Here is a 23119-nt window from a genome sequence, read left to right as displayed (position 1 = left end):
CTATGATGTCCTTATAGAAGGGAATCCCCCAATATATGTCATAACTGATGTTACGTAGCGAGATAATTGTAAACCCACATTTGTGGGATCAAACTTAGGTATACTTTTTTACAATACAATATAGTTGCATACACGCTCTCCTAATGTTTCAGAGAGGACGGGAGTGTGTGCGTTATGGATTGTTTTTTAGATTGCAAAGCAATAGAATAATGAATTCTAGACGGCCGTGTAAGGAGAGATCCCTAAAGTGATTGAACCATTTTTTGGACATAGATTCGGGATCTGTTTTTTTTTTTTTTTTTTTTTTTTTTTTTTTTTAATTGTTATCTAGAGAGGTGCTCTCTGTATCTCGTTTTTTGTTTTGTTTGTTTTAGTTCTGTTTACTCTTGCTGTCTATGGTAGCTGCTACCGAAGAAAGTTGCTTTATTTTTTTTTTTTTTTGCAAGCCTAAGGCAGGGTTTATTGTTGTTATTTTTCTCCCAATCTTTAAAATCTGCTTCTTTTAATTCCTTATTTTCAAATATGGTTCAATTAGGTTTAAATTTGGTATATAGGGTTCCCGCTTAGTAAACTGTGGACCAGTCCAAGATAATGAATGTACATTAAAAGGGGGGCATTTTAAGAAGTGAGGTCTGTAATCTCAATGTGCAGGAGAGGTAGATACCCCCTAATCCTGCAAGATATTTAATGAACTCCACCTCACCGTTCCCAAAAAAGTACCCCTTTTTTCTTTTACCCCCATTAGTATGTTTTGTATTGCTTGTGGTCTACAGTTAGGATTATTGTAAACCATTTCAGTCGAAAAAAAGCACTTTGAAAATTGTTCCTAAGGGATAGATGGAATGGTTTATGAAAATGATGCTGGGCGAGTCACATATATATAGCTTTTTAAGTCTCCACTGCAGAGTTTGCGTTTCGTTAATTTATAGAGTTGCTGGATGTTCCTATACCTGCCTTGGGTGACATTCCTTTTACAACATTCCGGATGTATAACAAAAGAAATGTTATTTTTTTTATTTTACTTTAAAGGGATAGTAAAGTCTTCTGACAGGGAAAGCCCTCTGTGTTCTAGCAGGAGGCCAATTTTTGAAACGGATCCTTGAAGTTCAAACTTTAGCTTGGATCCAGCCTGGCTCCAACCGGCTTGTCAAAAGTGCTAGTGCACAAGCTGGAGTTTGAGTCGTCTTTTTTTTTTTTGGTCACGTCCGTGTTTTTGGTCCTTGTGGGCATCTGTACAGCTCATGCCGAATCACTTGGTTCAAACAAGCTGCTCATTGAAGTGTTACTCCCCAATCATATACCTAAATCACCAACTTGTCTTAGCTGCTCTCCCAAGACAGTTAAAAGACGAAAAGCTTTACCCGCTTGCTAGAAAACAAAGGACTGGCTTTACTATCCCTTTAATTGCCCTGAAGGATCAAGTTAATTGCCATAATAGTCATTTTTTTATGGAAATAGCTATTGACAAACGGTAACCATCAAGATTTAAGACTTGCATCAAATGCTTTCCAATGTACTTGAATTTTTATTTTCATTATCTGCTCCAGCAACAAGGCATTTAGGTTTGTGAGAAAAAAAATAATTAATGCTGTTGCAACTTTTTTTTCTCTTGCACAGTTATTAGAAAACAGTTGACAAATTAAGCTGTTGGTTAAAAAAAAACTGCCATGTTTTTCAAAGAAACGGCAATTGGAAAAAAAGAGCATTCATTGTAGTTTGTAAACAGTTTGAAGGTTTGGGGTTGGCGACTAAGTGATGGTAAAAGGATTATGTGATTTTTATATTTTTTTTTAATTTTTTTTTGCGCTGCTAAGGAGCTATGATTTGTTTCATTTTTATTCACATTAACAGTACTTAGCTGTATTGTTTCACTGAGTGTGCTGCTATTTTGTAAACATTTTTATAATATATTATTTTACTGCTTAAATTTTCCAATCCTGAAGTAGGTGGTTAAGATATATGTACCTTTTTGATTTTACTGGAATGCCCTTGTACAGTTTTTTTTTTTTTTCGGATTGCGTGTTAATGATATATATAAATATATATATTTTCTGATCACAACCTGCAAAGATGGTATGCTTACCTCAGATTTACTGGATACAAATTGGTTCCCATTCTAGCAATACCTCACCCTTTCACAGTTTTTGTTTTCTTCTGGGAGCCGCGCGCGGTCGTGCAAAGGCAGCTGGCATCTGTGTTTGCACCTCATTGCTTTCCATTTCCGATACAAGAGTCAACGGGGGGCACTTTTTCCTTCCTGTCTGGGAACCCTCAGAACGAACATGCTACAGCATTGACCACAATTCCAACACCATATCTAAAGATGGTGGTATACCAACCCTAATTCCTCTGCCCACTGGCGTTACAGTTCAAACAGGCAAGTTTATTAATTCTGCTTCTTCTTTGCCAATGAAAAGTCAGCTATTCCAGGTTTGTCAAAGCCTGGATTTTGAAGGCCAGGGTGGACATCTGTGATGAAATCTAGAACAAAGTCCACTAGGAGAACATCCTCCTGCATAATAAAACAATGCTAGGATAGTATATAACATGAGGGTTAGTAAGATGCGTTGGCGCTGAATACACTTAGACTTTATATTGCGGTATGTTTGTTCTTTGGAAGACTAGTGATGATTCCAAATCGTACTATAGTTCTTGCTTACAGTAACTGCTCCCTCTGTGGATTCTTAGAAATAGGTATAGCAAAAAGCCTATATATATATATATATATATATATATATATATATATATATATATATATATATATATATATATATACTAAAATCTTAAATTACCGCCATATTTTCATCTTTATTTTACTTTGTGGGAATTAAGGGAATATCAAAATATCTTTGAAAAGTGTTAAAATATAGATTTTTTCAAAAAGATTTTTAGACAATAAAAAACGAGCCTGTGGCATTTTCTTTAACCACCACAGTCAGCTCGTCATTATTTTTTGTTGTTGTTCAAAATGCGTTGGTTCGGGAGTCATCAGATTTACAAGCCCCAGTGCGTTTCTGTATTGAAAGAAGTTTAGTTATATACCCGGTGAAAGTATGTAGCTAAAAACAGCTGCTATCCAAACCTGTTTAAAAGTATCCAGTTTTGCAACAGGAGAACAGTTTTCTTGCCATCTGTGTTCACATCCACGTAATCTCGGTCTGTGTCCTCTTTGCTAGATTGCTCACCTGTGATATTGTAATGATAACCCCCTTCCTATCCCTATTTTGGTTGTGTTATTGCTTGTCATGGACTAAAACGCCCTTGTTGTGACCGTGCAAATGTTGCTTGCTACGATTATTATGATTATTAAGTTTTTTTTCTTTAAAAAAAAAAAAAAATAATTACAAAAACATGAACGGATATTAAGTAGGGGTCCAGGATGTAGCCTGCGTGGATTACTTGTAACCCAAGTGAAAGAGACATATATGCTGTTTAACTGTCTCATTGATGTCACCGGTTTAGTGGAAACGTAACTTTTTGCGAAAAGGCGGCTCTTTGGGATTGGTAGTCCTTCAGTAGGAATAAGGGATTATTTTATTTGTGTATGTATTACAAACCAGTAGGAAGCAGAAAGTAGATCTAGGAAGTTGAGAATGCGTTATCCCTTTACGGTAATAGTTTAGAATTATAAAAGTTTAATTTAACAAAAAAAAAAAAATAAAGACTTATTTCATTCAAATCGCCAAAGCCTGAATTGTGTTGTTGTTTGAAGGCCAGAAGGGTGATATTACTGCTCATGTACTGATGGCTTGAACAAAAACAAAATTCACAGGGCTTGCTGTGTGTCATTTGGCGCGAAATGAAATCGGATATAAGTTTTGTTATTTTTTTTTTCTTTGTATTTGATTTGTCACCAGAAGAAAGAATAAACAAAAAAATCCAAAATTTAGATTATGAAATTGATGAGCATTATTGTGGTATAAAATTGTTATTTAATGTTAGTTCATCCAGTTATTTTGATGTTTCTGGCTAAAAAGGTAGATACACAGGGCCTAAAAAGCGGTGTTTTGAGGAAACAAAGTAGGTGGCTTCCTGTTTATCGAGTTCCTTTGATAGAAATGTGGTTACTCGCGCCGAAGGTACAAAACCGTTTCGTGTCACAGAACGGACCTCCTTGGTCCCCCACCTTTTAAGTGGAAAGACCTCTGTCAGGGCCATTTGAGGTCTCAAAACAGTGCCAAACTATCTTAGTAACTCAAAAGTATTAGAAGGTTACATAGTAGACAGAGGCACCTAAGAATGGTGGGGGTTTGGGGGGTAGCCCTAAGCAGGGGATGCTTATAGTAACCCTTGGTAAAAAATTCTGGCGGTGAGGAATTGCTTCCCGCACCCATTCATGGATGTTCACTTGGAAAGCTGTTTTTCGTCATGTGCGTGATATTTCAAAATGCGTTGTACATGGTAAAGATCGGCATTAAAACCTCCAATGCAAAAAAGATGACCTATTGTACAGATCAACCGCCCCTGGCCTCGGTGTGACACTTCATCACATATTGAGCAGCAGTTAGGAAGCCAGAATTTCCCTCTGGATTAGGAATCGCTCCCGATCGTAGTGATATTTATTCGATATCGGGGGCAAAACACCGCTTTTTTATATTTGTACACCAAGTTATTAAGATGTACCATTAATATCTGTCCCGGCAGGCTTAGTGTTGTCTCCCATAATAAAATCACTTGTGTACCTTGGGGGGGGGGGGGGGTGACTGATTTATTTTTCTAGGCTTGATCATTTTTAAAATGCTATTGTATAAATGCAACATTGCTGCTAAATCGCCCTATAAGGTTTTCGGTCCTAAATCTTACCAGAGGTTTGATAATAAAGATGTCTCTTTGACCAATTTAGTCGTAATTATTATGGTTCCAATGTATAGGCGATAATGCGTAACCAAATATGATCGTGACCGATGCTATGTTAGCGGTAGCCACGCTATAGCTACCAGAGCGTGATGGTAGGTGCCAAAGCTTGTAAGCTATGGATTTGTTAACCTGTTATATAATGCTGCTGGCCCCATCTTTTAATAGCTTTCCATGAATGTCTGTCCCAAACAAATTGGCCATTGAGTTTTTTGGGTTTTTTTTCACCTATGTACCTCCCTCACTCTCAGTTGCACAAAATAAATCTCATTTTTTTTAATGCTTTCATCAGTGTGATGCGTTTTATCAATTTAATGTTATTCTCTCACAATGTTCTATAAAAAAATAAGACATGGTCAATTTATATGGTCGGGCAGAAAATAGAAAGTGTAGTTGGAAAGTAATAAATATTAAAGTGAAGTTTTTTTAGCATGTATGTGAGTTTCGAGTACAATGAATGAGACTTGTACCATGTAGTTTTATTTACACATTAAAAGGCATTGTCTGTTCAGTGTTACCTATTTTGATTTAAAAGGATGGATTCAAGAAATGTGTTTGGAGGATATAAAGTATGCTGTATGGGCAATAAAGTCACCTTGACTGCATCGGACTCCGTTTCTTTTCATTCTTTCTATAAAAGGAACTTTGCTTAAGCAAAGAAAAAGGAATTATCTTAACAAAACGGTTTGGCAGAGGACTAGCGAACTCCTGATTAATATCCCGAAAGGAAAGATAGTCAAATGCTTATTGTGTCTAACTAAAGAATGGCGTCTGTGACATTTATCGTAAATGACATCATCACAACAATATTTCAATCATAATTGCTTCCCGAAAACAATACTGAAAGCTGAATGCAAAATGGCAGCCCAGAATATGGTTGGACAGATGTTGGTGAACTCTAAGGCATAAATATTGGGGATTCTGTCACATCATATGGCCATACATTGCTTAGCCTGCCACTACGTCCAAGTACCCCAAGTTTGTCGAGTCCTAATTTTTCATGGCTATATTACTTACCAGGGAGCTGAATCAGTGGACTGCTTTTCATTTTAACCCCTTGAGACTCGAGCTCAACCCTAAGGTTTGGTCAGAACTTGGAAATATGCATAGCGAAACAAAAACAATAGAAAAGGGAATCGCACAACCGAAAAAGCATAAAAAGGCATACACATTCAGATTCAGTGGGGGAAAAAATGCATTTTCTACAGATTCCCATTCTACATTCACACGGCATCAAGCTACTACAAATTTTGATTTGATAAGCATGTGTTAAAAAAAGGCTGCTACAGTTTCATTTGTTCCAAAAAAAACCTTTAGATGAAATCTAACTCCACAGAAAAACCAATGAATCGTACTTTTCCTATAGCCTCATTTCATCTTGATTATTCCCCATCAGTTCTTGCGTAACATTGTGAGACAAAAGCTTAAAATTTGGCTGGGGAACGGTTTTAAAGAATAATTGTTGGAAATGGATCTGTTTCAATTTGGACTTAAATTGTTAGCCGAATACTTCAAGACTTGGTACTGGGCCAATTCCTAATTTATTAGAGACATTGAAATGAGTTTAAAGAGAAAACTTTCCATTTTTGCAAATGACATTAAATTGTCTAAGGAATTGAAAAACCAGAACCCAAAATGGGAACTACTAGCTGATAGTAACAAAAGTAAAAATATACTTGCCTTGATTAAAGTCATAATCCCACTTGTAAGAAAATTATATAAAATGATATAGCTTTCATAAGAATAAGTGTCAGAATTTTTACGGGTGGACGTTACTTTTTTCCATTATCATATAGAGTAAAACCCCCAATTCATTGAAGTAACTTCTGCCAACAAAATACAGAGTAACTATCACTTGTATGACTTAAATTCCAGCATAATCCTACATTTTATTATTTCCTATTTAGAAAACTGGTCAAGGGTTTTTCAAACTATGTAGAATTTAAATCATAACTTCTTTGATGGTCAGTATGAAAAGGCACAAGTTTGGCCCCCACCTCACTAGGTATGTAGCAACAAGTAATAAACTAGTCAAAGGAGATACTTTGCTGAACTATTTAGTTGTTAAACCTGCAGCTCCACATATGGCCACCTAAGAGCAAGGTGAGATACGACTTACCGTATTACCTCCAATATTAATTTCTTTCTGTGGTTACGCTACACATTTCAGTCTGGTTCATGTGACTGTAGTTCAATTTCAAGGTAAAAATACAAGTGTGACCTTCAGGACTGATATTTCCAGGAAGTGATTAAGGCTAATGAAGATTTTTTTCTTTTGAGGATGCCCCATTGATTCCTGAAGTAAAATTAGATGACCATGGATGTGTGTAGGTGAACTGATTCTTGTCCATAAAGTTTCTGCAGTGTTTTGTTCACGGTTCTAAAATCGAGCTATGTAAACCGATCATGTAACCTTCAGTTCTGACATTCTATATGTTCGATTGAAGCGGATATGAGGTGAGTTATAACCATCTCAAAGTATTATATTAGGGTATTCTGCTCTTAGAATGAATCAGCATGAACCAAATCTGATCAGTGTCCTTAACGACAATCTCTTGAAAGATCACGTTGATTGAAAAAGTGTCCAACCTTGTGGCTGAAAGTATCTGAATCCTTGGCATTACCTGGATTTCTGCACATATTATTCATTAAATTTGATCTGATTACCAACTAAGTTACAACAATAGACAAACTGTCAGGAACTGGGTCCATACAGACGACTCTAATGACCCAGAGCACCCAAAGATTGTGTTCAGGAGTTCAGGATGCAGAAGCGGAGCCACAGGACCTGACATAGCAGCAGATGTTGTACAGAACAAAGCAGAACTTGGAGATATCCTGCAGGCACCCTGGAGCAGGCATGAAACAGCACTAGAATCATGTGCAGGATGATACAGGCTGGGAGTAGGGAAGCTAAGCAGAGTAAATGCAGAAACATAGTGAGCAAGGGGATCAGAGCGAGCAAGGGGGACAGAGCAAGGAACAGGGAATGGGAGACCAATCAAGAAACATAGCCAGACGACATACCTGGTACAGAACACAACTAAGGACAGGGAACAAGGCAAGGAACACGGGATGGAGTAAGGAGCCGAGATCCTCAGCCGCTTCTCCTTTAAGCAAGCATAGGAAATCTTAATGGGGACATGGGGAGAGGAGAGATGAACCGGGATCCTCAGATGGTTCAGGGAATAAAGGGTAAATGCACATAAGAGACAGACAAACATGAATACCGGAACTAGCCTAGGACTATGTGCTAACAATTGGAGATTCCATCACATCATATGGCCAAAGTACTCCAATATTCGGTGGGTCCTAACGCTAAAACCTGCCTACTGAATCACTAATAAGCTGAAACCAAACACAAAACCAAGGACATACCTGCAGACTGAGACAAACATAACAAACGGGTGGGACACACCTTTTAAAGGAAAAAGAGTTGAAGCAGACATTGCTGGTTGGTACAGCATAACACCTATCACTATATACTGAGGCAGACATTGACGGTGGTACAGCATAACTGCTATCATTATATACTGAGGCAGACATTGACTGGGGTACAGCATAACTGCTATCGTTATATACTGAGGCAAACATTGACTGGGGTACAGAATAACTGCTATCATTATATATTCAAGCACACATTGACTGGGGTACAGCATAACTGCTATCATTATATACCGAGGCACACTTGACGGGGGTACAACATAACTGCTATTATATACTGAGGCAAACATTGACGGGGCTACAGCATAACTGCTATCATTATATACTGAGGCACACATTGACAGGGGTACAGCATAACACCTATCACTATATACTGAGGCAGACATTGACGGGGCTACAGCATAACTGCTATCATTATATACTGAGGCACACATTTACGGTGGTACAGCATAACTGCTATCATTATATACTGGGGCACACATTGACGGGGGTACAACATAACTGCTATCATTATATACTGAGGCACACTTGACGGGGGTACAACATAACTGCTAATATATACTGAGGCAAACATTGACGGGGCTACAGCATAACACTTATCACTATATACTGAGGCAGACATTGACGGGGCTACAGCATAACTGCTATCATTATATACTGAGGCACACATTTACGGGGGTACAGGATAACTGCTATAATTATATACTGAGGCAGACATTGAGGGGCTACAACATAACTGTTATCATTATATACTCAGGCAAACATTGACGGTGGTACAGCATAACTGTTATCGTTATTTACTGAGGCAAACATTGACGGTGGTATAGGATAACACCTGTCACTATATACTGAGGCAAACATTGATGGGGATACATCATAATAGCCATCACTATATACTGAGGCACACATTAACAGTGGTACAGCATAACTGCTATCATTATATACTGAGGCAGACATTGACTGGGGTACAGCATAACTGCTATCATTATATATTCAAGCACACATTGACTGGGGTACAGCATAACTCCTATCATTATATACGGAGGCACATATTGACGGGGGTACAGCATAACACCTATCACTATATACTGAGGCAGACATTGATGGTGGTACAGCATAACTGCTATCATTATATACTGAGGCAGACATTGACTGGGGTACAGCATAACTGCTATCATAATATACTGAGACAGACATTGACGGTTGGTACAGCATAACACCTATCACTATATACTGAGGCAGACATTGACGGTGGTACAGCATAACTGCTATCATTATATACTGAGGCACACATTGACGGGGATACAGCATAACTGCTATTTTATACTGAGGCACACATTGACAGGGGTACAGCACAACTGCTATCATTATATACTGAGGCAAACATTGATGGTGGTACAGCATAACACCTATCACTCTATACTGAGGCAGACATTGACGGTGGTACAGCATAACTGCTATCATATACTGAGGCACACATTGACTGGGGTACAGCATAACTGCTATCATTATATACTGAGGCACACATTGACGGGGGTACAGCATAACTGCTATAATTATATACTGAGGCAGACATTGACGGGGGTACAGCATAACTGCTATCATTATATACTGAGGCAAACATTGAGGGGCTACAGCATAACTATTATCATTATATTGTCAGGCAAACATTGATGGTGGTACAGTATAACTGTTATTGTTATATACTGATGCACACATTGACAGTGGTACAGCATAACACCTATGACTATATACTGAGGTAGACATTGACGGTGATACAGCATAACTGCTATCGTTATATACTGAGGCAAACATTGACTGGGGTACAGAATAACTGCTATCATTATATATTCAAGCACACATTGACTGGGGTACAGCATAACTGCTATCATTATATACGGAGGCACATATTGACGGGGGTACAGCATAACTGCTATAATTATATACTGAGGCACACATTGACGGGGTACAGCATAACTGCTATTATATACTGAGGCAGACATTGACTGGGGTACAGCATAACTGCTATCATTATATACGGAGGCACATATTGACGGGGGTACAGCATAACTGCTATAATTATATACTGAGAGACATTGACGGTTGGTACAGCATAACACCTATCACTATATACTCAGGCAGACATTGACGGTGGTACAGCATAACTGCTATCATTATATACTGAGGCACACATTGACGGGGGTACAGCATAACTGCTATTATATACTGAGGCAGACATTGACTGGGGTACAGCATAACTGCTATCATTATATACTGGGGCAGACATTGACTGGGGTACAGCATAACTGCTATCATTATATACTGAGGCAGACATTGACAGGGATACAGCAGAACTTCTATCATTATATACTGAGGCAAACATTGGTGGTGGTACAGCATAACACCTATCACTATATACTGAGGCAGACATTGATGGTGGTACAGCATAACTGCTATCATTTTATACTGAGGCAAACATTGATGGTGGTACAGCATAACACCTATCACTATATACTGAGGCAGACATTGACGGTGGTACAGCATAACTGCTATCATTATATACTGAGGCACACATTGACTGGGGTACAGCATAACTGCTATCATTATATACTGAGGCAAACATTGACGGGGCTACAGCATAACTGTTACCATTATATACTCAGGCAAACATTGACAGTGGTACAGCATAACACTTATCACTATATACTGAGGCACACATTGATGGTGGTACAGCATAACACCATACATCACTATACATTGAGCCAGACATTGACAATAATGCAGCATAATCCCTATCACTATATACTGAGCCAAACATTGATGTGGTGTAGGCCTACCACTTCAGTGTCTGGCTTAGTATATACGGGACGCACCAAAATGAAAATTCTGGACCGAAACCGAAAATTCATCATTCACTTGGCCGAAATGGAAAATTACCCCCCCACCTTTAAAAACAAAAAAACACTTTTATTCAAAGTAACACACCAAAATTAAACAAAAAATTCAATAACAATAATATATATATATATATATATATATATATATATATGATTGTTAACAGCAATCACAATCCTATCATGCCCAGACATACCCAGATTCCAGCATGTACTGGCTGACCTAGCATGACAGGAGTGTGATTGCTAACAGCAATTCTGTACAATCATTGTAGTGTGGAGGAATTAGACAATGTGGCCTTTAGAACTTGTCTATTCTTCCCATGACCCTGGGACATACCACGGTGAGTGTCCCTCTTTATGACCCAAATCCCTTTGTACCTCTGGATGTCCCTCTTTTCTAGGATGCTCAGAATGTTTGATGAGTTTATCATAGTCACAAAGTCTCATTCAGTTAACATACCGTATTTTCCGGCGTATAAGACGACCGCCAACTTTTCCAGTTAAAATAAAGAGTTTGGGCTATAGTCGCCGTATAAGACTACCCCTCTACCCAGTATACAACAACCAGCCAATCACGGCAAGCGATGTACCTTACCGGTGATTAGCTGGTTGTTGTATACAAAGCCTGCTTGGATTGGGTGGGTCAGCTCTCCCTAACATATGCCTGTCCACACACACATGTATAGACATACACTGCCCTCACACACCCCTTCCTTTACACACATATACACGTACACACCAGCTTACAAACACACATATACACGTACACTGCCCATACACAGACATATACATAAATACATACACTGCCCTTACACACACACACATATATATATCTACACATACTAACATACGCCTGTCCATACATAGACATTTATACACTGCCCTCACCACACACCCCTGCCTTTACACACACACACACACATTATATATATATATATATATATATATATATATATATATATATATATACACACACACCAGCTTACAAACACACAAATACCTACACTGCTCTTACACACACCTGACCATACACATACACTGACCATCTCACAGCAACATATATACACATACACTGCACTTACACCCCTTTCTCCCCATCTCTTACCTTTCTCATCTTCCCATCCAGTTGTGGGAGCGTGAGGTCTGTCATTTCAGACCTCTGCTTTACTGCTCCCTCATCACTACGCGCCGGCAATTGATGCAGAGCGCCGGGACATGAAGTCATCCCCGCGCTCGATATCAATAGCCGGCACGTAGTGATTAGGGAGCACGGAAGCCGAGGTCATGATCTCCCCAACCAGCCCTGCTCATCGGGCGCCCGCTGATCAGGGCTAGTTGGGGAGATCATGATCTTGCACCTACCTCGACGCGGCCCTGAAGACCGGCCCAGGGGAGGCGGCTTCTCCGCTCGCCCCTCCCCTGGAGATTCGTGATTCTCCAGTCCGGCTCGGTAAGTTTCAGTACCCGGCGTATAAGATGACCCCCGACTTTTGATTAGATTTTCACGGGTTAAAAAGTCGTCTTATACGCTGGAAAATACGGTAAATAATAAATAAGAGGCCACACAATTACATACTGTAAATGTAGCAGGTCTCAAGAATTCTTTGGTGGCCCTGCTAACCACACCTCATGATACAAAGGGGTGATTCCAAGCTATAGTATGTTAGTCATTGATACTGTCATACATTGTAAAAGGTACATCACAAGCCTGTATAGCTATATCTGCATCCCATTGCTTTTACTTGTTGACTACCCAGAAGCTGGAACCTAAAGTTCATGAGGTCACAAACATTGCACAGTTGTACTCTGCCAACTGAATTGTTTTCACCTACATAAATTGGGCATAGCGGTTGGTTTCCCGACACTAACAACATTGGATGATACGAGGTTGCCAATATTTTGAATTGCTCCTTTTGTGTTTCTGGCATTTATAACGGTGTCACTCGCCAAATTGCATTTCAAAGTGCATTTTTTATCAGATATCCGTGGTTACAAGTCACAGCGGTGAATTACCCAAATTGTTTCTGCTAAGCTAACAAAAACAACAAAAGTTTACCCGACAATCGTGGATGTAGATCCTGCTTTGGCCGCAAGGTCTTAAAACAGAGCGATTTACAAAAAAATGTCAATTAGTCAAGTCTAACGTTCAAGAAAAAAAGGTTGTTTTGGAAAAAGTAACCACTACAATTGTCCAGGTCTTTTATGTGACCGAGACACTCACATTCCAGCTGAAAGAACAAAAATAACTTAATACAGATCTTTATTTCTATTTGAAATTATGCTCGAAATTAACTGCTGTATATGAATGAGACTGTTACCCCTTTAAATTTCAAACGAGAATAATTTTTTAAGGTAATTGTTTAATTTTTTTTTCATTTCTTAGAAAAGATCTCACTGCTGCCTTGTGTGGTAAAAAATGCCACCTAAGTATTCACTCATCTACGCCCTATTTCTCCCGAGAACATTTGAGCTTCTACCAAAGAAAAGAAATAAACAAAATGAATGGTATTTGTGTGTGCATGACATAACACATCTTGCTACTCACGATATGTTAGCAGCAGCATGACATCATTGGGCATTCTGTTTACAAAACACAATCTCCTACCCTTTTCCTGCATGTGCTATACCCGATTCAAGTTACTGTTCACACTAAATTGTCCCAATAAACTGGTCGGTTGCAGATAGATTCTGGCCCTGGCCATTTGCCTCCCTGGTAACTAATATACATTGTAGCACACAAATTTGTACATTAACACACATACTCACTCAAAGTTAAAGATACATGCTTACACATAGACATCTAATCTCACACACATACACTAGCATGCTTATACCTACACACTCTAACACTCACACTAACATACACTCACTAATAAGCACTCAAATTAAAACATCCTAACTGTACCAATACACCTCACTCCACATGTCAGGACATCACATCTGCACATCTGACAATATCAATCCTTCACACTCCCACAGCTTTACCTTGTCCAGAGTCTATGACTCGAGATTAGCAGCATGGGGTCACGCAACATTGCACGCAGCCTGACAATAAGAAGAACATAGGGCTACTAATCCTCGAAAATTCGGGACCGTTGACAGTTATGAGCTGCGTACGCAATAGCTAGCATGCACTGAAAAAAAAGTATGCATACAAAAAGTACTTTAACAATATGGTAAACACTAAAATAGTGTTATTTCTAAAAGAGGGGGTCTTGGACTGGCCCAGTCAGGGGAGGGCTGGCAGCCCAAGGCCTGGGGGGCAAGTCTAGTCAACTGGCCCATTGCGCCACCAAAGCGGCTGCGAGCGACATTGAAAGCGGCTGTCGTGCGGCAGTCACTCCACCGGCACCTAATGAAATCAAAGCGGCCGGCGTGCACGCACCGCACCGCCCAATGGCTGTGCCTCAGCTCTTCATCCCACCCCTTTTAAGACGTGGGACAAAGAGCTGAGGCACAGCCGTTGGGTCTGACTGCCGCATGATGCAGGGGCATACCTAGAGTATTTGGCACCTGTGGCATATACTGTATGTGGCACCCCCCCCCACACACACTTTAAAACTGCATAGTTTCTATGGTTAGGCAAACATTGACAGGGGTACAGCATAACTATTATATACTGAGGCACACATTGACGTCAATGCATGCCTATCACTATACATTGAGCCAGACACTGACAATACTGCACTACAACCCCCATCACTATATACTAAGCCAAACATTGATGTGGTGTAGGCCTACCACGTCAGTGAAAAACCCAAAAAACTTTAAAATACTTTATTAAAAGTAACTCACCAAAATTAGACTAAAAAAAAAATCAACAATATTAATTAATTTATATATATATATATATATATATATATATATATATATATATATATATATATATATATATATATATATATATATATATATAATTAACAGCAATCACAATCCTATCATGCCCAGGTTCTAGCATGTGCTGGCTGACTTAGCATGATAGGAGTGTGATTGCTGTTTGCAATATATATATATATATATATAAAACAGCAATCACACTCCTATCATGCCTAGGCAGCCAGTATATGCTGGAATCTGGGCATGAAAGGAATGTGATTACAGCCTCCCTATGCCATGCTATCACCCAACACTTACACATCCATGCTATCTGAAACCCTCATTCACAAACATTAAGCATAACACCCATCACTCTCCCACACTATCCACTCTCCCTGAATCTTGTCCTACCTTTCTTCTGTCACTGTCACTTTTCCTCCTCCTCTTCGTTCTTCCTTTCTTCTGTGTCCTGTCCTTCCGGTGCGGAAGATGGTGGGCGTGGCTTCAAATCCCGGCGCACAGCCACAGTTGCCGCGCCGGCACCCCTCAGATGAGCGGCAGCCGGGGCGGGCCGCCCCCCGCCAGGTACGCTACCGGCACGACGGCCGCATTCAATCCAGCCGCAAACTAAGCGGCTGCGTTGAATATCCGTCTGCCGGCCCACCGGCCCGGATTCAGGGCGGCCTGGGGGGCAATTGCCCCCCTGCCCAGCCCGCCCCTGGGCCCAGTCACAGACACAGCTTTAAAAAAGGTCTCCGGGTAAGTTAAGGATGTCAGGTGGGAGGTGAGACATATGAGGGAGTAATGTGATATGTGCAATGGGAGTGATATGTAATAGGTGTGATGGGAGTGAAATGTTATGTGTGATAGGTGTAATGTGTGATGGAAGTGTTCTAGTGCAAGTAAAACCACTCAGCATTGCTTGCTACCTGGGTGAAAAGATTCTAGCCTTGACTTATACATATATGATTTCAGAATGCGGTATGATCATTTTGCCCCCCCCCAAATATATTTCTTAAACTAAATGTGATATACTATTTACCATTGCATACCATCAAGATCACTGTGTGACTCCTGTATTTTTCCTGCATTAGGATTTTTTTCTGTGTCACTCATTTTACCTTTTTGCCAATTATACACCCTCGTGATTCCAAATTGGCAGAGGTCTGGGGCAGACAGGGCTGAACTGCTATTTGTCACAGAACCTGGTTTAATATTTCCTGGGAAAATCGTAACACAGAAGATCTCTTGGAAACAATTGGTCAGGTTATACCCTGCTCGAGCTACATACAAGAGGGAATTATTTAAAAAAAGGAGAACTGGCCCAAAAATTATTTAGTTAATAGATGTTTAAGAAGAAAAAGCCACATTAGATATCCTGGGTAAATCAGTGGATGGATTGTGAGTGCTTTTGAGTAAATTCCAGATATTTACGTTAGAAATCATTACATTCACTCCAAATCACACAAAATTCTGCAAAATACTTTCCGTCATGGTGCATCTCAGCCTAGCACACAGGGAAGAGCTGCCCTTTAGACAATGTGGGGATCTATCTTGATGTCTGGGGCCTGGGGTGGAAGTGACAGGCACATGAAGATATGGAAATGGAGCAGGTGCTTGTACTTCATCAGGCCTTGGGCTGTAGAAAACAAATACATAACTGTCTCCAAGATAAAGGTGTGGGTATTCTTGGAGAATGTGTAAAAAGTAGGTGACAAGGGGTGAAGATCAGATCAAGAGCCCAGGGCATAGCCTAAAAGTTCTGCTAATTGGATCTGTCCAAACCTGCATTTTACAGAACGTTAAATAAACGTAGTTAATGTAAGCAACGTATGTGTAGACCATGGGAGCAGCCAACTTCATGTTATCAGGATCTACCTGATTATTCCACACCATTCATTTATTCCAGCGTGGTTGTCAATAACTTTCTAGAGGTGGGCTGAGAAGACAGTAAAGGGCTTCAGCTCAGAATATCTCCACAACACGTCAAATATCTCCTTAAGAGGTCAAATATCTCCAAAACAATTACACTGATGTAGCTATGAAAGCCGTTGTTAAGCCATGTTTCTTAATGGAGAGAGTTTTATTACCTGCATCTCCACCTGGACTATAATTTTCTTCCCGGACAGGTGGCCCCTGTCATAATAACACAACAGATTTGCTATGATCTGATCACATCTTAATTTACCCTTATTATTATTATTAAACTTGTATTAGGGTTTTTCCCTGCTGCTTAAATAGCATCAGAAAAAAATGAACGAGAGAAAAGACGTGGCTTATCCTGGCTCTCGATTTGATGTCGTTTGATGTCTCCTAGCCAGATGCCCCCCCCCCCACACCCAGTATTTCTATAATGCATCAATTTCATCATCGTTAGCTGCTGTATTGTTCTAATCCTTAGCTGGGTCTCCAGGCAAAAAATATGGTTTGCGAATTAGGGGACACTGCCAATTCTCCCTTCAGCAAAACAGGAAAGTGATCCAAACTGTCGAGGAAAAATCGAGCATTTGGTATTTTTTCAGCTGGCAGACAACAGAGGAATATAATGGAATTAAACAAAAGCTATTTTTTAAAGACTGATGACCCCTTGAGTCTGAAAAACATTTATACTTTTTTTTTTTTATTGCATTTGCCTACTGTAAAAAAATCATTGCTAAAATTCAAGGGTGGGAATGAGCATAATCTTGAAATACCTGCCAGAACATCGGTAAACTATAAGATTTTTTGGAACCCGTTTCAAAGTAGAACAATCTATATCAAATGGATTAAAAGTAGTTATTTGCGACAGGTGAGCAATCCAGATTGGAAACCGTTAAACTGGGATTCTCTGTGTAAAATCCAAAGTGCAAATTTGCTTGGCCTGTTGTGTGCTACACGATCTGTTCTTTATCCATTCCATTTTTTCCAGCACTTCACTAAATTCATACCTTTCAATATATGCATGGTCCAAATAGTAACAGTTTTTTTTTTTTAGAGAAGGCTGTACTCAACTCTAGAGTTGCCACCTGTCCATGTTTCACCTGGGTAGTCCTGGAGTGAAGGTAATTGTTTAAATGGACTTCTCTATGTCCAGGTCGTCGGCCATGAGAGCCTGTTTTCAGCAGAGGTGGGACTGGGCAGGCTTTTGGCGAGTGAATGCAGCTGATTACTACACTTAGCAGGGCCATGCTGCACAGTGTATGTGGAGGAATGGGCAGTGTTCTGCTTGGGATGGGGAAAGAAGTGATCTTGTGCATTTTCACATTGACGCCCGGTAGGAAGGTTGAGTATGTGTGTATACTGTGGTTGACCCAGTCCTGTTAGTGGAGATTGCATGGAAAGTCATGTCAGAAGCACTAAAAGTGCGAAGAGTTTCCTTTTTTTAAGATGTAGTTGAAACATTTTATAATTTTCTGATGCAGCTGCTTTTGGCTCCAAATGTCTTCACTCTCAGCCAGTTAAAATGTTTTCCTCTCTCCTTTTGATATGTGTTCCTCTGTTGTCCATAAAACCATTATGATGGCCAGGACCCTGACCACACCAGACACACTCTCAGGCATAACCTCTCAAATAGCGTCCAGGAAGCAGCTCAGCTTCTTGCCTCCTCTCCCACAGCAGGAGTCAGTATTGATGGGTCCTCAATGGCAGATACAATTTAACAGTGCACTTAGCTAACACTGTTACATTGAAATTAAATACAGAGTGCAGGCAGCTTCCCGGCTGCCAGGGGACATATATACACTGTAATGCAAAAGCACAGCAAAAACCCTAAACTTGCCGTTTTGGTCTCTTCCTGTTGGAGTATAGGTAACCTCTTCAGGGATGAAGTGCAAAACTGTTGGTCTTTGTATGTGTTAATCTAAGACGAGACCAAAGACTGAGTAAAGTCTGAGTCTTTACATCAGGAAAAATGAACAGACTAGAGGGTGCCGAATGGTTTTAATCTTCCGTTGAATTCTATGTTACTAATTTAATCTCTAAATCTTTTGAAAGTAAGCACTTTTTGTGTGTATTTAACCTCCTCAACACTGGAGTGCAAACCTCTGTGAGGGTAATGGCAAGATGTAACCACCTGATGAGTGAGTGCATGGCACCATGGCAGCGATGCACTGTGCTGTCTTAAGGCCAGCTTACATTAAGTGCACTTTATAATGCTGTCGAATAAATTAAAGAAACATATAATAAGTCAGCAGTAAAAGGTCTGCACACAGAGCCCATGGAATTGACCCACGTCCCATGGGTTATTGGCCTACAACCTGGCAACCACTGCTTTGGAGAAAACATTGCCACCAGTATAGGTCAGCTAGTAAGTTGGTAAACAACGACGACTAAACTGGACAACCTGCAAAACAGATGTGCTTCATTTTTGTAAGCATAGGGGATTCTTCAACTTCTGTGGCCCCTACATAAATGATCAAAGTTTCCTTGCCCCCATAGAAAGGCAGAAAGGTTTGAATTCCAGTATTTCCAGTTGCTTAGCACTTTTTCAATGTGTTGCCAACTATTTGAGACATGCTGTAAGATGCTTAATTTGCCGCTTCATCTAATTCGCCAACAGGGTTCAAATAATATGGGGTATTTTGAGGACAGGCTTGATGGACATTAACTCTTACTCTGACAGAGAATTGACCCGCGCCTCAGAATCATCATTCAGCTCTAATTTCAAATAACAAAGAATAACATTGTGATTGGTTAAATGGCCTTGTAGAAGAAACCAGCAAGTTTGGAAACGGAGGTCCATCCACAGATGGAGAACGCTTTGTACCTGAAGGTGCTTTTTGCTTATTACATACTTGCAAACTATATTTTCAACAGAAGAATTCCAGGTTGATAACCCAATTTCTTTAGAGACAGCTCGGCAAAGAAGGACGTCTGTCTTTCAATATAGCCTGGCTATGCGACCAGCTATGAGCACTCCTCGGCTGGCTTCAGACCTTAATGAGCATCGGTGGGCAAGTGGGGACAAAAGTCAACACAACGCAGGATGATGGTACTGGACATCACATGACCAGTGGACCACCCAAAGTTCCCAGAATCCAGGGAATTTACAACAATGGTCTCAATAGATGCAGATACTTCAACAGTGACTTTTGATTCCATTACACTTATTCATCCATACCATTGATTCATGTAGCCCAACTAAAATGTTCATACCTCCAAAGTTCCCCTTAGGACCTTAAGCCCATCCGACCCTCTTTCCTCCCGTGATGTTCTTCTTTTCTAGGCACTTAGAATGTATCGCAGTGTCCTTTTGCTCAAACTGTCACAAAGCATGTATAGAGGGAGAAGATGTATTTATCATTTTTATAAATTAAATCGTGTAACTGAAAAATATATTCTAAATGTCCTACTCTGTTAGATAAATAGCTATAAATAGGTCAAAAGCCATTTGATGAAATGTCCACAATAATGTACGTATGTGACGTATACATGTGTTTAAACATATTTCTAATGTTTCTTTTTGTGGGCATTTAGACTATAGGAGACATTCATGTTGCAGATCTTTTTTGTTACAGGGCCAATGGAGAAGACACGATTCCTTTTCATCTTGTGCCAAGCCATCATAAAACAGACATATTTTGATAAGCTTAGGTTATACATCAGCTTCCTGCTTATCAAACACAAGGTATAAAGGGTAAGTTTTTATCTTGTTTGAAAAAACTTTTGTTATTTGGTACAAGTCAAACAACAATATTAAACTCCACCCAGTGGTTAAAGTCAAGAATAACAAAGTCGTTTCTGTTAACCTAAGCAAAAAGTACACAATTTTATGGAATACTTCAAAGGTGTTTTTTTTTTATCGAGTGAAGAGAAATCTAAACAAATTTTTTGGAAAAAAATATTGAAAAAAATTAAAATGGTTTATTCTTTTTTATATAAACCTCTTGGCAGTTTACAAATTATATTTTTTATTTGCTCTAACAATACATGTTTCGTTTGCTTAGAACGTGTTCTGTCATGTACTCTGTAGCCTATTTTTTGTTATCTTTTTAAATGGAAACTCCATTTTAGACAGCTTTCTAAGCTGGTTTAATGCCATGACGTGCCAGGCACGTCATTGGTCGCTAACCGACTGTTTTTGCGCGACATGCCTGGCACATCGCTGGTCGTTAAGGGGTTAAAGAATGCATATTAAAGTACTCATAAAAGTACTTTAATAAGCTGTCCCTTTACCTTTTGGGACTTGTGTTATAATTATAGAGAAATCAGGATCTGTTAATAGTGTTCACTTTGTGTAACATTTGATACAGAGCACGATACTGTCACTACGATACGCAAGTTACATTACATTTTATTTATGAAATAGATTCTGTAGCACTATGAAATACATTAGTAAAGGTGCTGTTCCACTTCCAGACAAAACATTACAGTTAAATTCCCTTACTGTATTAAATAACATTAATATTTTAGAGCTTCTTGATCCAAGGAGAAATCCGACTGCCTCGTGGAGTCAAGAAGGAATTTTGTTTCCCCTGATGGCAGAAATTGAAGTAGCTAAATTAGGGGGTTTTTGCCTTTTTTTGGATCAAGAATAGGAAGGTTAGGTAGAAGGGTTGAACTTGATGGACTTAGGTCTTTTTTCAACCTTATGAACTATGTAACTGCTTACACTTGTGCTGGGAGGTAGTTCCACTTAACTACCAACCACTCAGTAAAGTACAAATGTTCTTACATTACTTCTGAGCCCCCGATCCTCTAGTTTTAGAATATGACCTCTTGTGCTAACACTTCTTCTCCCCTGAAATAAACTTCCTTCCTGTTAAATCCCTTTATGTATTAAATTATTATTATTATACTTTATTTATAACGCGCCGACAGATTCTGCAGTGCTGTACAAAGAAGAAAATGTTACAGATAAAGACAAGTACAATACAGCAATTGACATACAGATACAAGAGGAATGAAGGGCCCTGTTCCCGCAGGAACTTACAATCTAGGTGGATAAGGGGTGACAAACAGGAGGTGTTTCTACTGTATCCTCTCTTCTCTCCAACCTACAGAACAGCAAGTGTTTACTGGGTATTCAGTAATAGCCTATTATGGACCACCATAATTGCCCAGATGACATCCCATCCCATACTTTGTGCCTTCAGCCTGTCTTCTGTAGAGCATTGGGAGTTATCCCATCATGACTGGATGAATACTTGGAAAAACATAATATTTGGAGATATAATCTTTAATTATGGGGAAAGAGCTTATTGATCCAAGGAGAAATCTGACTGCCATTTTGGGGTCAAGAAGAAATTTTTTCCCTGGTTAGTGCAAAATTGGACAGAGCCAAACTGGGGGTTTTTTTTGCCTTTTGGATCAACAGCAACAAATTAAGAGATATAGGAAAGGCTGAACTTGATGGACGCATGTCTTTTTTCAGCCTATATATAACTATGTAACTATGAGACACAAGAGGGCGCCCACACAATGTTTCCAGCTCTTAACAGGTTATTACAATATTAAGAAATACATCTTCATCAAGGATAGAGAAAATGTATTAAAATTTCACAGGAACAGAGCATTTCATGTGATTACTCCATTTACTAAATACTAAATAATTTATTAAACTACACATTACATTAAACCACAAATGGCCAATTTATTTTAAATGGAACTCTGGGTCACTTATGATGCTTAATTTATATGATTTCAATATGTTAAGATCAGAATTAAACTTGTATTGTGGAGTGGAGAGCTAACACCTTCTTGTATAGGGGGCCAAGTGGCCCACCGTAAGTAATATACGCAGACACTAACACGTTTACACACACACAATAGCACGCTTACACTTATTGTACATGCACACAAACTACCTCTAACACACACTTACCTTGCATGAAGCCCGAGTCTGTCTTCTGCACCATGAGAGCTGACGCTCTACAACTGCGAGGTCATGCGTGTTGCCCTTCGTGGAACATGCCCTCAACGAGGGCCATCCGTGACAGGCCCTGTTTGAAGGGGGCAACCTCTTCCTGCAGCCCACCAAGAATTTTTTGTTTAGAGCTAAATACCGTATTTGCTCGATTATAAGACGAGGTTTTTTTCAGAGCAAATGCTCTGAAAAATACCCCTCCATACTGAGACATACCTTAAGACTGCAGACTGAGACAAACAGAACACACAGGTGGGGCACACCT

The sequence above is a fragment of the Sceloporus occidentalis genome, unplaced genomic scaffold (genome assembly GCF_023333645.1).
Source record: "Sceloporus occidentalis isolate IW3139 unplaced genomic scaffold, rSceOcc1.0.p SCAF_62, whole genome shotgun sequence".
NCBI lineage: Eukaryota > Metazoa > Chordata > Lepidosauria > Squamata > Phrynosomatidae > Sceloporus > Sceloporus occidentalis.
The sequence above is the reverse complement of the archived record's forward strand: the minus strand, read 5'-3'. Positions refer to the sequence as shown.